Genomic DNA, 16479 nt, shown 5'->3' with positions numbered 1-16479 from the left:
TGATCAGAGAAAAGCGGTGAATGATGTCTATGGGAGGAGTTGGTTTGATCCAGATATACAGTAGTAGATCCAAATATAGTAACTTTGTTTTCCACAGTACCTACTGTAGCTTTGAAATATGATACCTACTGTAGCTCTTCCACATAGGAGTCCTATGTGGCAGAGAGAAAGAGGTTTCCATGTGAATCTCAGTGCAGGAATGCAATCCGTTGATTTTGGTTACATGTCCACGTAGGGTACTACAGATTTGGTCGCTGGGCTGCTAATTTTGCTGTCCTGCGATCAGATAGTCGCCCCCTCCAGGGGGAGTGCAAGTGTGTGATTGCATGTGTTTGCCGAGCTGCTAAAATCCACTTTGTACAGTCTGTGTAGCCCATGACTTACTCTTACAGTGCGATGAAAACAGGCTGCTCGGGGCTGGAGCGGACGTCAGACACCCTCCAAGAAAACGCTTGGCCACACCTTCGTTTTTCTGGACACTCCTTGTAAATGCTTTGTTGCCACCCACAAATGGCCTCTTCCTGTCAATCACCTTGCAAACGCTTGTCGATCAGATTTTTCGCACCATCCCGTCGCTAACCGGTGATTCCCATTGTTGTCCAATGCATGTGCGCATTGTGGTGCATGCGCAGTTAGGACCTGATTGCCCGCTGTTTGAAAACACACAGCAGCGGTCAGATCTGAATTACCCCCCTAGAAGTCAAAGGTATTGCCTTGGAAATTTATGATGATTCTGAAGTCAGTTGTGTTGTGTTTTAGCTGTTTTATACAGATATTCAGGAGCATATAGAATCTCATGTCCTGTATATTGTATGAAAGATATTAAGGGGGAGATTTATCAAAGCTTGGGGAGAGATAAAATACTAACCACTCAGCTTATAACTGTCATGTTACAAGCTGTGTTTAACAAATTACAGTTAGGAGCTGATTGGTTGGTACTTTATCTCTCCACTTTATTTGTCTCCAAGCTTTGCTAAATCTTCCCCTTGGAGAGAAAACATAGTTTATAACGGCACCTACAATATGTAACATTATTACTTGTGATTACTAGATACTTAAATCAATTTTGTTTGCTCATAATAGTATTTTGTCTACTGACATAGGCCCTCATTCCGAGTTGTTCGCTCGCAAGCTGCTTTTAGCAGCATTGCACACGCTAAGCCGCCGCCTACTGGGAGTGAATCTTAGCTTATCAAAATTGCGAACGAAAGGTTCTCAAAATTGCGAATAGAAATTACTTAGCAGTTTCTGAGTAGCTCGAGACTTACTCAGCCATTGCGATCAGTTCAGTGCTTGTCATTCCTGGTTTGACGTCACAAACACACCCAGCATTCGCCCAGACACTCCTCCGTTTCTCCAGCCACTCCCGCGTTTTTCTCAGAAACGGTAGCGTTTTTTCACACACTCCCATAAAACGGCCAGTTTCCGCCCAGAAACACCCACTTCCTGTCAATCACATTACGATCACCAGAACGATGAAAAAACCTCGTAATGCCATGAGTAAAATTCCTAACTGCATAGCAAATTTACTTGGCGCAGTCACAGTGCGAACATTGCGCATGCGCAATTAGCGGAAAATCGCTGCGATGCGAAGAAAATTACCGAGCGAATAACTCGGAATGACCACCATAGTTTCTATGTTTGTTTTTAAATTTTTGTGGGATTTTATATAGAACATTTTTATAAAATTCTTAGTTTAACAATGTTTTTACAATAATTAAAGTTAGATTTTAAACAATCCATCAAGCTTATGCACTGCTCCTTTATTTATGATTAAAACACACATCAGTAACATTATATCAGATACTGTAAATTACTTGGGAAACATACAGTAATACAGGGTGCAACCTAAGGATACTATTTATTGATGGTGTTGCTGCTCGCATGTCCTGTAACATGAGGATCTAAGGGGGAACATGGGCTAAAAGTAGACTAGACTACTGATGTTCACACCCTGGGAGAAATTAAGCACAGTCACAGATGGTCAAGGTACACCTCATTTTGTCACAGTCAGGAAAGAAATGTTGCAATATAAGTTGCCAATTATTAAGTAATAATTAGCATTGGCATTGCCAGTAAATTACTGTACCCAAACCATACTATGAAAATGCACACGTAATAGTACAATTATAAAGAGCCTTCAAAGCTGGAAACAAGGACTGTTGAGTTCTTTGGATTGGAACAACATGTGCATTTGTGTGTTTCTGAAGCTCAAGATAAAAGGATGATTATGTCACCATATCACCTTCCACTTATACTTATTATTTCATTGCCTGTGATTTTGCACCAATGAACTCACAAACTGGAATTGGCCAATGTGATGAGTAGCGCCAAATTAAGAAGGAGATGGGGGGGAGGGGGGGAGGCGCACAGGAGGGTAAGGATCCCTGGACTCCCCTCTCTGCGAGGGCCACCATCCACATGCCTTCATCAATGATCCACAGTGTTGCAGCGGCAGCCACTGATGGTGTCGCAATGCAATGCTGAGCTGTCGGCGCTGGTGGGCGTCCAATGGGAATATAAGTTAAAGTCTGGGCATACTCTCAGTGCAGTCCAGCTGCCTGCTCCGTGGGCTGCAAGGTAGGAGATGGGGAGGCAGCGGGCCCATCGAGAGATGATGTGTCAGGAGAGGAGAGTGCAGCAGGCTCTTCTCAGCAAACACAGAGTACAAAGTAAGACAGCAGTGATTTTTTTTAAATCAATTAAAAGTAAATGGTCTATCTATCTATCTATCTATCTATCTATCTATCTATCTATCTATCTATCTATCATCTATCTATCTATCTATCTATCTATCTATCTATCTATCTATCTATCTATCTATCTATCTGCATATGTATAATTGCATACATACCCAGCACTCACTTAATTAAATTCCAATCTAATATTTAATTTAAAATCAAGGAATGTTTGTTTACAAAATATTGCAATAAATTGTCCAGCTCACCAACCATGTCATGGTCTTTCCTTTTGGTGAGTCCCTACACTGAATCTAAAAAAATAAATTTGAGCATTGCTCTGTATTATTCAGCTCAGAGTAACACACAGATGTTAAATACAGTTTATACGTCTTTAATGGTGTTAGATTCTGTCTCTCTCTGGCGAACCACACCCAAGCATATCAATTACTGAGCACCTGGGGAATACGCTGACAAAACCGGATCTACTGTACTGTACATATGGAAATGTTTTGTTAGCTTATTCCCCAGCTTTTATATATGTATACTGTATATACTGTATATATATATGTGTACAGTATATACAGATGTGTCCTCTTGCATCCTTGCTGCAGTCGCACTAAACAGCCCTTGAAGTTGCGCTATACCGTGGTGGGACTCGGTAGCGCTGAGCATCTTTTTTTGCATTTCTTACCAAAAATGCGTCTTTGACGCAAATACAGCCGCAGTTACACACAGAATATAGGCATGCTGCATATCATTTTAATCAGCAGAAGCTGCTCGTACATCATATTACATTACTCTGCGTCTAAGACGCTCGACAATACAGAGTCACACGGCACACATGCATTTTGGGTAACGCGACTTGTAGCGCATGGAGCAAAAAGGTAAGAGGACACATCAGTATTGTATTGCATCTTGCCCTCAGTAATAGGTTCAATTGTTTAGCAAGGGAGACCACAGCACTCACAGGACTTAATGATTCAACAACAAACTTCGGTGATGACCACATAACTGCAACGTTGATGAGCAGCTAAATGGTCATCACCGATGTTTGTTGGTACACCATATATATGGATATATGGACAGTGGATTCTTTATTCACATCAGATTAGCAGCAACTGCACATGATGTAACAAGTCTGGTATTACTGCAGGACACAAATGGCATACAAAATGAAGCCGTTACAGCAACAGGTTTGTCACTCTGACTCACAGTTGACATGCATAAGATCTTGGACCTTATAGGCCCTGGCACCCTAATGCTAACCACCACTCGGGCCTTTTGCCTGGCCAGCTTCTCTGCTGTCAGGAGTCCTCTGTTCTGTTTGCAGCAAAGCTTTATTCCAGCTTATAGGTATGCTGATTGCTTGGTTGTGAACCTCAGCCCAGTGGAAAACCCGAACTGGACCTGGCAACCAGCCTACACCCAGGTAGTCAGGTGGTGAGTGTTGCCTCTGACTTGTGGCACCGTGGCCTCCCTGTCACATACAGTACGCTTTCCCTAAGCTTCAACCCCCTTGGTGAGCTGACAATTTTCCTAGCAAACTTCCCTGTTCGCCCACACTTCCTAGAGCCTGTACTTGTGAATCTCCTCTCCTTTTCCTACCTTCCCTTTCCCCTAGCTTCATCATGGGCTTAGCTAGGAAAATCTAAGAGGTGTATTTTTGAGACAGGGCATCAGCATTACCTTGCAGTTTTCCAGAGCTATGTTGTACTGTAAACTTAAATGGCTGTAATGACATAACCCAACAAGTCACCCAGTCATTTACTTCTTTGTTGGTATGCATCCATTGAAAAGGTGCATGATTTGTTACCAACAGGAATTCCCTGCCCAATAGGTAGTATTGCTGGGACTTAACAGCTCAGTTGGCTCTTGACTATGGAGGAGGTGGTGACTTGTTACTGAAGTCTATGAACGGTCTATTAAGGGACCGAGGTCGACGGACTGGTATTATAAAGACCTTTAATACACTATGGAGGTCATTCCGAGTCGGAAAATTTCTTCGCATCGCAGCGTTTTTCCGCTTAGTGCGCATGCGCAATGTCCGCACTGCGACTGCGCCAAGTAAATTTGCTATGAAGTTTGGATTTTTACTCACGGCTTTTTCTTCGCTCAGGCGATCGTAGTGTGATTGACAGGAAATGGGTGTTACTGGGCGGAAACAGGCCGTTTTATGGGCGTGTGGGAAAAAACGCTACCGTTTCCGGAAAAAACGCGGGAGTGGCTGGAGAAACGGAGTAGTGTCTGGGCGAACGCTGGGTATGTTTGTGACGTCAAACCAGGAACGATAAGCACTGAACTGATCGCAGATGCCGAGTAAGTCTGAAGCTACTCTGAAACTGCTACGAGATGTGTATTCGCAATATTGCAAATACATCGTTCGCAATTTTAAGATGCTAAGATTCACTCCCAGTAGGCGGCGGCTTAGCGTGTGCAATACTGCTAAAATCGCCTTGCGAGCGAACAACTCGGAATGAGGGCCTATGATCATTTAAATGCTTATTCTAAAGGCATATTTTTGCCTGCCATTCATTTACTTGTGATGGACATTCAGAGCATTTTTTTTTATACACCATGCTTCATGTGATTTTTAGTACCTAATTGGGTGGTGATGAAAATAAATGGGTTGTTTTGCTTATGATGAAAATTGAGGGACTTTAATTGATTTTATATATATATATATATATATATATACACACACACACATATACACACACACACACACACACACACACACACACACACACACACACACACATATATAATGTTTGTAGTGCTGTTCTCTTTTTCTGTATTAACTATTAACTATTAATCCCTTTTTTTCTGTTATTCACTATTAATATTTGACTCATCCAACTTGAATAACTTCTTCTTTGGATGCCCATTCTCTCCCCCATCCTACACCACCCTATCCTCTGTTCTGCCTTTTTCTCCAGTTAGGTGATATTAGGCAGCAAGTGAACACATTTAGTTCTTAAAGTTGATCTGTTGGAAGCAGGAAAAATGGGTAAGATTAAGGATTTCAGTAACTTTGACAAGGGCCATATTATGATGGCTAGATGACTGAGTCAGAGCATCTAATATAATGGCAGGTCTTGTGGGGTGTTCCTGGTATGCAGTGGTTAGTACCAAGCAAAAGAAGTCCAAAGAAAACAACCTGTGAACTGGCCACAGGGTTATGGGTGACTAAGGCTCATTGCAGGACGTGGCGAGTAAAGGGCAGCCTATCTGGTCCAATCCCATTCCTGCCACCACCACACCATCCCCTGAGACATGTCAATACTGATGAAATTATTATGTATATAAATAGAATTGCATGTCACCATGGATATATTTACATGTCAAGATATGTTTGCAAGCAGATGATTGGTTAAGATAATGGTGAAGACTTTATGGATCCACTGTCTAAAGTGCCCCAGTCCCCCCAAAGCATTAATCCAGCTCTGGTGATGAGCAGATACATACACTGTTTACAGCAACATGGACTCCATTGCTAGTGGTACACCAGCAAGTTATTGCATACACATATGCAGCCTATAAACAAGAACAAGGAACATCGGGCTTAAGGGTAGATACTATATATAGCTATGCAGACTGAACCTGGCAGTAGTCACGTAGGCTTCATGTTTCTGCAAGTTAAAGCTAGCAGCTAATGTCATATATATGCCCCCAAAACGGCCTTGACACTCTTGAGTTTTTACAAACACTTCCCACTAACACCATGTTGACATCCCCAAATGGTCACTTCCTCTCAATTACTTTGCGATGGAATCCTCATTGCGCGCAGATTTGTAGCGGCACCTTTATGCATGCACTATGCGAACGCAGCACATGCACAGTCTGCCTATAATAGCTCAGTTCTGTGGAACATTGTCTTTGTGTACCTCTCTGAATCAGGCCTTGTACCCCAACAATCAAAGCTCTTTCAAAGTCACTATGTTCTCCTCCTGCAGCCATGCAAGCTGTTTCAGAAGCAGTTGCATAGTTCTAATAATAGTTATTTCTCTTACGTCCTAGAGGATACTGGGATCCATTTAGTAACATGGGGTATAGACGGGTCCACTAGGAGCCATGGGCACTTTAAGAATTTGATAGTGTGGGCTGGCTCCTCCCTCTATGCCCCTCCTACCAGACTCAGTTTAGAAAATGTGCCCGGAGTAGTCGGTCATGCTTAAGGAAGCTCCTGAAGAGTTTTCTGCATTTATTTTCTATGTTTGTTATTTTCAGGCAGGGCTGGTTGGCACCAGCCTGCCTGCTTCGTGGGACTTACGGTGGGGAACGGCCCAACCTCTTGAAGGGTTAATGGTCCCGTTCCCCGCTGACAGGACACTGAGCACCTGAGGGAACTATTCACAAGCCCCACCACGGCGTGCATACATTCTCACAGCACGCCGCCACCCCTAACAGAGCCAGAAGAATGAAGAGTGGTGAGTACTGAGCTGGTGTCCCGGTTAGTGGGGCACTGGCCATTATGTCGGCATGAGGGTATGGAGCCGCACGGCTTCTAAACGGGGCGGAATGCGTCTCCAGACACAGTACACAACTGCATCTCGGTACACTGTACACAGTACCCAAACTTGCAAGCACAGCCTTAAAACAGTTCTGATCCATTTTAAGCACAAAAATTACCTCAGCCAGTATAAAAAAGCGGGAAGACCGTGCGCAATTGAAGGGGTGGGGCTTCACTATGAGATGATCCAGCAGCTCACCAGCGCCATTTTTGGACACAGACACTGACTGACAGGGACGTGCAGCTCCTCCGGTGTGACTCCAAATTAACTCATCGGAACCAGGAGGTCATAGCAGGGGGGGAGAGCGACTATTAGTGTACTAAGTCCCCTATCAGGGTACTTAGTCTGCGACCCAGCTAAGTTTGGAATTAGCGGTAAGGGCGCGGTGGGGGCTGGCTCCAAACAACTCTGTGTCTCCCTGAAGGACTCTTTGTGGGTTACTTGTGCTTAACCTTTTCCTGTGTGTGTGTGCTGTCACATTTACATTATGTCAGGCATAGGGTGTGTTTCTTGTACAGCAGAGTGTTCCTCTTTACTAGGGTTCTCACTACTGGGTACTCAGGGTTCACAGAATAGCGGGGCTGAACCGGAGTGGGTTAATTCTCTTAAAGGAATGATCGCCACTCTTTCTACAAAATTGTCTCGCAATGAGAAAGAGACGCAATACTTAAAACAGACTATGGATGAGTTTATGAACAGAGACTCAGTCCCCAAAACAGCATCTCAGCCCCCCCCCCCCCCCCAATTGTCGTCAAAAGCGATCTCTGGCCCATATCCTGCAGTCTGACTCTGACGCTGACAGTCAGACATGGAGGAGGGAGAGGTAGACTCAGAGAAGGGGGAGATGCAGCTCTCTCTAGGAAATAAAGGCTTTTATAGAGGCTATCAGAGATGTTCTGCATATTCCTGATAAGGTGTCACAGGAGTGTGAGGAATCTTATTTTAATGTAAAAAGGAAGTCCTCAGTTACTATTCCTGTGTCAAGGAATTGAATACCCTGTTTGAAGAACCATGGGTTAATCCTGATAAGAAGTTTCAGATCCCTAAAAGGTTGCTCTCATCTTTTCCTTTTAATCTGGAGGATAGGAAGAAATGGGAAAATCCACCGATAGTGGATGCATCAGTCTCTAGGTGGTCACGTAAAATTGTATTGCCAGTTCCTGGTGCAGCCTCCCTGAAAGACATGGCTGATCGGAAAATTGAGACTACACTCAAATCATTGTACACAGCTGCTGGGGTGGCCCAAAGACCCACTATTGCATGTGCGTGGATCACTAAAGCCATTGCTAAATGGTCAGGTAACCTAATTGAGGGGTTAGATTCCTTATCTAGGGGGGATGTTGTCTTACTCCTGCAGCATATACAGGACTCTATGAACTTTATGGTGGAAGCCATAAAGGGAATAGGTGTGCTTAACGCACGCACCACTGCTATGGCAGTGTCGACACGCAGGGCCTTGTGCCTATGCCAGTGGACTGCTGACGCGGACTCCAGGAAAGGCGTGGAAGGCCTACCATTCACAGGAGAGCCCTTGTTTGGAGATGAATTAGACAAATGGATCTCCACAGCTACTGTGGGTAAGTCTATGTATCTTCCTTCCGCAGCCCCCCCAACCAAGAAGACGTATTCAGCTCCTAAGTTATAGTCCTTTCGGACAGCCAAGTTCAAGGGCAAATCCAGAGGTGCTTCTACATCCACCAGCGGCACAAGAGGTAAACCACGCAAACCAGCAACAGCAGGTGCTCAGGAACAGAGCTCAGGCTCTGCTTCCTCAAAGACTTCAGCATGACGGTGGACCGCAATGCCTGGAAGGCTGTCAGGTGGGAGCCCGACTACAATTCTTCAGTCAGATCTCGTCAAATTCGTACCAAGATCCCTGGGTCATAGATTTTATTTCCCAGGGCTACAGATTGGAGTTCCAACAGCTCCCACCTCACAGAGTATTCAAATCAGGCTTGCCAGTTTCACAAGAGGCAAGTTTAAATTTACAGCATGCCATCCAAAAACTGGTACAGACTCAGGTCATTGTTCCAGTTCCACCTCATCTACTAAACAAGGGGTACTATTCCAACTTGTTCATAGTATCGAAGGCGGACGGTTCGGTAAGACCAATTCTGAACCTCAAGTCTTTGAACCTGTACTTACTCAGTGTTCAAATTCAAGATGGAGTCTCTGAGATCGGTGATCTCAGGACTGAAAGAGGGGGAATTCCTAGTGTCTGGATATCAAGAATGCGTACCTTCATATTCCGATCTGGCTGCCTCATCAGGCTTATCTCCGGTTTGCACGGCAGGATTGTTACTACCAGTTCCAGGCCTACCATTTGGTCTCTCCAGTGTTCAGGTGCTTGACAAGTTGCTGTGGATATCCACAGATCGACATGATGGCCTCTGGTTTCAACTAGAGGTCGAGAGACTCACAGGTGGTGGCAATAGACGCCCTGCTGACTCCATGGGTCTATCAGATGGTGTACGTGTTTCCTGCACTTCCTCTGTTCCCAAGAATTCTAAAATGAATAAAAAGGAAAAGGTTCAAGCAATACTCATTACGCGGACCTTCTGGAGATGCTCCTCGAAGATCCATGGCCTCTACCTCTTCGCGAGGATCTTTTGCAACAGGGCCCGTTCGTCTTTCAGGACTTACTGTGGCTATGTTTGATGGCATGGAAGTTGAAAGGCTGATTCTAGCCAGGAGTGGGATCCCTAACAAGGTTATCCCAACTATGATCCAAGCCAGGAAGGGGGTAACGTCCAAGCATTACCATCGTATTTGGAAGAAATACGTCTCTTGGTGTGAAAGCAGAAATAATTCTGTGGTGAAATTTCATCTGGGACATTTCCTGCAGGCAGGCTTGGATGTGGGCCTGCATCTGGGCTCCATAAAAGTCCAGATTTCGGCCTTGTCCATTTTCTTTCAGAAACAATTGGCTTCTCTGACTGAGGTCCAGACATTCTTGAAAGGTGTTCTGCACATCCAACCCCCCTTTATGCCTCCTACGGCACCTTGGGATCTCAATGTGGTGCTGCAGTTCCTCCAATTGGACTGGTTTGATCCGTTACAGGAGGTGGACGTAAAATATCTTACGTGGAAGACCGTCACACTGTTGGCCTTGGCTTCAGCAAGACATGTGTCGGAGCTGGGGGTTTTGTCTCACAAAAGTCCCTATTTAATTTTCCATGAGGACAGAGCTGAACTCAGAACTCATCAGCAATTTCTTCCTAAAGTGATGTCTGCATTTCACATCAACCAACCTATTGTGGTTCCGGTTGTCACCGACACCTCTGCTACTTCAAAGTCTTTGGATGTTGTGAGGGCTTTGAAGGTGTATGTGGAAAGAACAGCTCATCACAGAAAGACGAACTCGCTGTTTGTTCTTTAGGATACCCATAAGATTGGGTGTCCTGCTTCAAAGCAGACAATTGCACGCTGGATCAGACTTACTATCCAGCATGCTTATTCCATGGCAAAATTGCCATGTCCAAAATATGTACAGCGCCACTATACTAGGTCGGTGGGTTCTTCCTGGGTGGCTGCCCGGGGTGTCTTGGCTTTACAGCTCTGCCGAGCAGCTACTTGGTCTGGTCCGAACACGTTTGCTAAGTTCTACAAGTTCGATACTTTGGCCTCTGAGGACCTTCAGTTTGGTCAATCAGTTCTGCAGGAACCTCAGCACTCTCCCACCCAGTTTGGGAGCTTTGGTACATCCCCATGGTACTAAATGGAACCCAGTATTTTCTAGGACATAAGAGAAAATAGGATTTTAATTACCTACTGGTAAATCCTTTTCTTGTAGTCCGTAGAGGATACTGGGCGCCCGCCCAGTACTTCGTTCTTCCTGCACTGTTACTTTGTTAAGTAATGTTGGTTCATCCATTGCTGTTCCTGTTTCAAGTTTGGTTAGCTTGGCTTTCCTCTTGTTGTGTGTGCTGGTTCGAAATCTCACCACTATCCTTATCTATCCTTCTCTCAAAGTATGTCCGTCTCCTCGGGCACAGTTTCCTAGACTGAGTCTGGTAGGAGGGGCATAGAGGGAGAAGCCAGCCCACACTATCAAATTCTTAAAGTGCCCATGGCTCCTAGTGGACCCATCTATACCCATGGTACTAAATGGACCCCAGTATCCTCTACGGACTACGAGAAAAGGATTTACTGGTAGGTAATTAAAATCTTATTTTTGTTCCAGTAGCTGCCTCTTTAACCTTTTGTGCTAAAAGTGTGTGAAGAGGAAGAGTAACTAGATGGAGACAATGGAGGTCATTCCGAGTTGATCGTAGCTGTGCTAAATTTATCACAGCTACGATCATGAACTCAGACATGCTGGGGGATGCCCAGCACAGGGCTATTCCGCCCCGCATGTCAGTACCGCCCACCCCACCCCCCGCAGAAATGCAAAGGCATCGCACAGCAGTGATGCCTCTGCACTTCAAGAGTAGCTCCCGGCCAGCGCAGCTTTAGCATGCTGGCCAGGAGCTACTCATCGCTCCCGGGCCCGCAGCGGCTGCGTATGACGTCACGCAGCTGCTGCGGGCCACTCCCCGCACAGTCCGGCCATGCCTGCATTGGCTGGGATGCACCCACAAAATGGCGGCCAAATGGTGCCGTTTCGCCCCCTCCCCCCCATCGACTGCCTCTGTCTGTCAATCAGGCAGAGGCGATCGTAGCACAGCGACGGGCGGCCATGCGCCGGCGCATGCGCGGTTCTGACCCAATCGCTCTGCTGCGAAAAACTGCAGCGTGCGATCAGGTCAGAATGACCCCCAATATTGTCATTCCCATCCACCTGGCTTAAAGCAATAAGATATGGAGGAAATTGACATCTTCTATTCCATTTTGAACACTTTAGATGTGGCATCTTATGCCATTTGATCTAATTTGCATAATGAAGGGATGGTTTTTTTTGAAATTGCAGTTAACCTTTTATGTGCCTTTGGCAAGATGAACAATAATTTTGCCATTAATTCTACAAAACTGGGGGCAAACGGATGAGGTCAAGATTTATTGAAACTAGAGATATTCTCAGAGAACCGAACCCTACCGGACTTCACGCTCCGAGGCCGAATCTGGGTCAGGCTCGGATTTTCTCGCTGACTCAGAAACCAGAATGAGCCAAAACGTCATCATCCCGGTGTCGGATTCTCGCAGGGTTTGGATTCCATATAAGGAGCCGCGTGTCGCCCCCGTTTTCACTCCGGCATTGGAGAGTGTACAGAGAGGATGTGTCTCCGTTCTCTCAGTGTCCTCAGTGTCCGTGTCTTGTGCTGCATCTGTCCAGTCACAGTGCTTGTGTCCTCTGCTGCCATATGTCCAGTGCTGCTTGTAGTATCTATGAAGATAGTTTATGTGCATTAGCTAGATGAGGTAGTGTACCTTTAAGAATCTAGCTGCACAGATGAACATGTGATCAGGTAGTAGAAGGAAGAAGGAAGTAGAAGGAGAGTAAGGAGAAGGAGAGCAGCATGTGGAGTTGATGTCTATCTGTAGCCATGCAAGTACTACTTACCAATAAGAAATAAAATACATAATCTTCATACTGCACGATTAATTGAAGTAAAGAGATGTACATCAGGACATACCACTGCTGTATAGGGTGCTGTGTTGTGCTGCATCAGTTCAGTGGTGGTGTATTGTGCTGTATCAGTCCAGTCACAGTGGTATCCTCTGCTGCCATATGTCCAGTGCTGCTGTATAGGGTGCTGCGTTGTGCTGCATTAGTTCAGTGGTGGTGTATTGTGCTGCAACAGTCTAGTCACAGTGGTATCCTCTGCTGCCATATGTCCAGTGCTGCTGTATAATAACAAGTCCCTTACAGTGTTGCTGTGTTGTCCTGCATCAAACCAGTGTTAGTGTCCTGTGCATCAGTCAGTCCAGTGACCAATCACAGTGGTGTCCTCTGCTGCCATATGTCCAGTGCTCCTGTGCAGCATATCAAGTTATATAACTCCAGAAAAATAATGGAGAACAAAAATTTGGAAGATAAAATAGGGAAAGATCAAGAACCACTTCCTCCTAGTGCTGAAGCTGCTGCTACTAGTCATGACATAGACGATGAAATGCCATCAACGTCGTCTGCCAAGGCCGATGCTCAATGTTATAGTAGAGGGCATGTAAAATCCAAAAAGCCAAAGTTCAGTAAAATGACCCAAAAAAAATGGACGGGAAGAGGTGGCTCCCTGCACGTGCTGAAAGGAGCACCCACAGTCCAGTTTCTGATATTGAAGATGTCACTGTTGAAGTACACCAGGATGAGGCTATGGGTGTTGCTGGTGCTGAGGAGGAAGTTGACTATGAGGATTCTGATGGTGATGTGGTTTGTTTAAATGAGGCAGCAGGGGGACACAGCTGTTGTCCGTGGGTTGAAGAAGCCCATTGGGATGCCTGGGCAAAATACCAAAAAAGCCACCTCTTCTGTGTGGAATTATTTCTCCACAAATCCGGACAACAGGTGTCAAGCCGTGTGTTGCCTCTATCAATCTGTAATAAGTAGGGGTAAGGATGTTAACCACCTAGGAACATCCTCCTTATACGTCACATGCAGCACATTCATCAGAAGTCAGTGTCAAGTTGTGAAATTTGGGTAAGAGCATAAGCAGTCCACTGACACCTAAATCCCTTCTTCCTGTTGTACCCAAGCTCCTGCAAGCCACACCACCAACTCCCTCAACGTGAACTTCCTCCTCAGCCATGAATGTCAGTAGTCCTGCAGGCCATGTCCCTGGCAAGACTGACGAGTCCTCTCCTAACCGGGATTCCTCGGGAGGATCCTTGAGTGGTACGCCTACAGCTGCTGTTGCTACCGCCGCTGCTGTTGTTGCTGCTAGGAGTCGATCGTCATCCCAGAGGGGAAGTCGGAAGACTACTTGTACTACTTCAACTAAGCAATTGACTGTCCAACAGTACTTTGTGAGGAAGATGAAATATGACAGCAGTCATCCTGTTGCAAAGTGGATAACTGAGGTCTTGACACTTATGTTGATGTTAGACATGCGTCCGGTATCCGCCATTAGTGCAGTGGGATTTAGACAATTGATGGAGGTATTGTGTCACCGGTACCAAATCCCATCTAGGTTCCACTTCACTAGGCAGGCGATACCGAGAATGTACAAAGACATCAGAAAAAGTGTCGACAGTGTCATAAAAAATGCGGTTGTATCCAGTGTCCACTTAACCACGGACATGTGGACAAGTGGAACAGGGCAGACTAAGGACTATATGACTGTGACAGCCCACTGGGTAGATGTATTACCTCCCGCAGCAACAGCAACAGTGGCACCAGTAGCATCATCTTGCAAATCCACTCATTTCTAGGCAGGCTACGCTGTGTATCACCGCTTTTTGTAAGAGGCACACTGCTGACAAACTCTGACAGAAACTGAGGGACATTATCGCGCATTGGCTTACCCCACTCTCCTGGGGATTTGTGATATCGACAACGCCACCAATATTGTGCGTGCATTACAACTGGGCAAATTTCAGCACGTCAAATGTTTTGTACATACAATTAATTTGGGGGTGCAGAATTTTTTGAAAAATGACAGTGGTGTACAGGAGATGCTGTCGGTGGCCCGAAAAATTGCGGGCCACTTTCGACATTCTGCCACCGCGTGCCAAAGACCTGAGCTCCAGCAAACAGTCCTGAACCTGCCCTGCCATCAACTGAAGCAAGAGGTGGTAACAAGGTAAAATTTACCACTCTATATGCTTCAGAGGATGGAGGAGCAGCAAAAGGCCATTTAAGCCTATACATCCACCTATGATATAGGCAAAGGAGGGGGAATGCACCTGACTCAAGCGCAGTCGAGAATGATTCCCATCTTGTGCAAGGATCTCCAAGCCTTTGAACTTGCCACACGTGAAGTCAGTTCAGACACTGCCAGCTTGAGTCAGGTCGTTCCCCTCATCAGGCTTTTGCAGAAGCAGCTGGAGAAATTGTAGGAGGAGCTAAAACGGAGCGATTCCGCTAAGTATGTGGGACTTGTGGATGGAGCCCTTCATTCGCTTAACCAGGATTCAAGGGTGGTCAATCTGTTGAAATCAGAGCACTACATTTTGGCCACCATACTCGATCCTAGGTTTAAAGCCAACGTTGTATCTCTCTTTCCGGCAGACACAAGTGTGCAGAGGTGCAAAGACCTGCTGGTGAGTACATTTTCAACTCAAGCGGAATGTAACCCGTCAACAGCTCCTCCTTTAATTTCTCCCACAACTGGGGCTGCAAGGAAAAGGATAAGATTTCCTAGCCCACCCGCTGGCAGTGATGCAAGGCAGTCTGGAGAGAAAGCTGACATCTGGTCTGGACTGAAGGACCTGCCAACAATTACTGACATGTCTACTGTCACTGCGTATGATTCTGTCATATACTGGCAGGAAAAAGAAGCAATTTGGATGCCCTTGCACACACTGGCTTTATTTTTTACCTAAGTTGTGTCCCCCCCCCCCCCTCCAGTGTGTACTCCGAAAGAGTATTTAGTGCAGCCGGTAACCTTGTCAGCGATCGGTGTAAGAGGTTACTTCCACAAAATGTGGAGAAGATGATGTTCATCAAAATGAATTATAAATTCCTCAAGGAATACCTTGACCAGTAATTGTCTCCGGAAAGTACAGAGGGACCTGTGATGGTGATTCCAGTGGGGACGAATTAATACTCTGTGAGGAGGAGGATGTACACACTGAAAGGGTTGAGGAATCAGAGGATGAGGTTGATGTCAACATCTTGCCTCTGTTGAGCCAGTTTGTGCAAGGAGAGATTGATTGCTTCTTTTTGGTGGGGGCCCAAACAAACCAGTCATTTTAGCCACAGTCGTGTGGCAGACCCTGGTGCTGAAATGATTGGTTTGTTAAAGTGTGCATGTCCTGTTTATACAACATAAGGGTGGGTGGGAGGGCCGAAGAACAATTCCATCTTGCACCGCCTTTTCTTCTTTGCATTATGTGCTGTATCCAGTGATATTGCCGTATAATTCCAGTTATATTGCTGTATAATTCCAGTGGGATTTTTTTGTGTCGCTTGGCTTAGTCATACAGCTACCTCATTGCACCTCTTCTACATCTTTGCATGAAGTGCTGGTGAGGGCCTAGTTTTTGAAACGTGCCATCCTGTCTGACACTGCAGTGCCACTCCTAGATGGGCCAGGTGTTTGTGCCGCACACTAGTGTCGCTTGGCTTAGTCATACAGCAACCTCGTGCACCTCTTTTTCTTCTTTGCATCATGTGATGTTTGGGGCCTTTTTTATATCTGCCCTCAAGTCTGACTCTGCAGTGCCACTCCTAGATGGGCCATGTGTTTGTG

This window comes from Pseudophryne corroboree, chromosome 2, assembly GCF_028390025.1.
Source record: "Pseudophryne corroboree isolate aPseCor3 chromosome 2, aPseCor3.hap2, whole genome shotgun sequence".
NCBI classification, from domain to species: Eukaryota; Metazoa; Chordata; class Amphibia; order Anura; family Myobatrachidae; genus Pseudophryne; species Pseudophryne corroboree.
Note: the sequence above shows the minus strand (reverse complement) of the source record.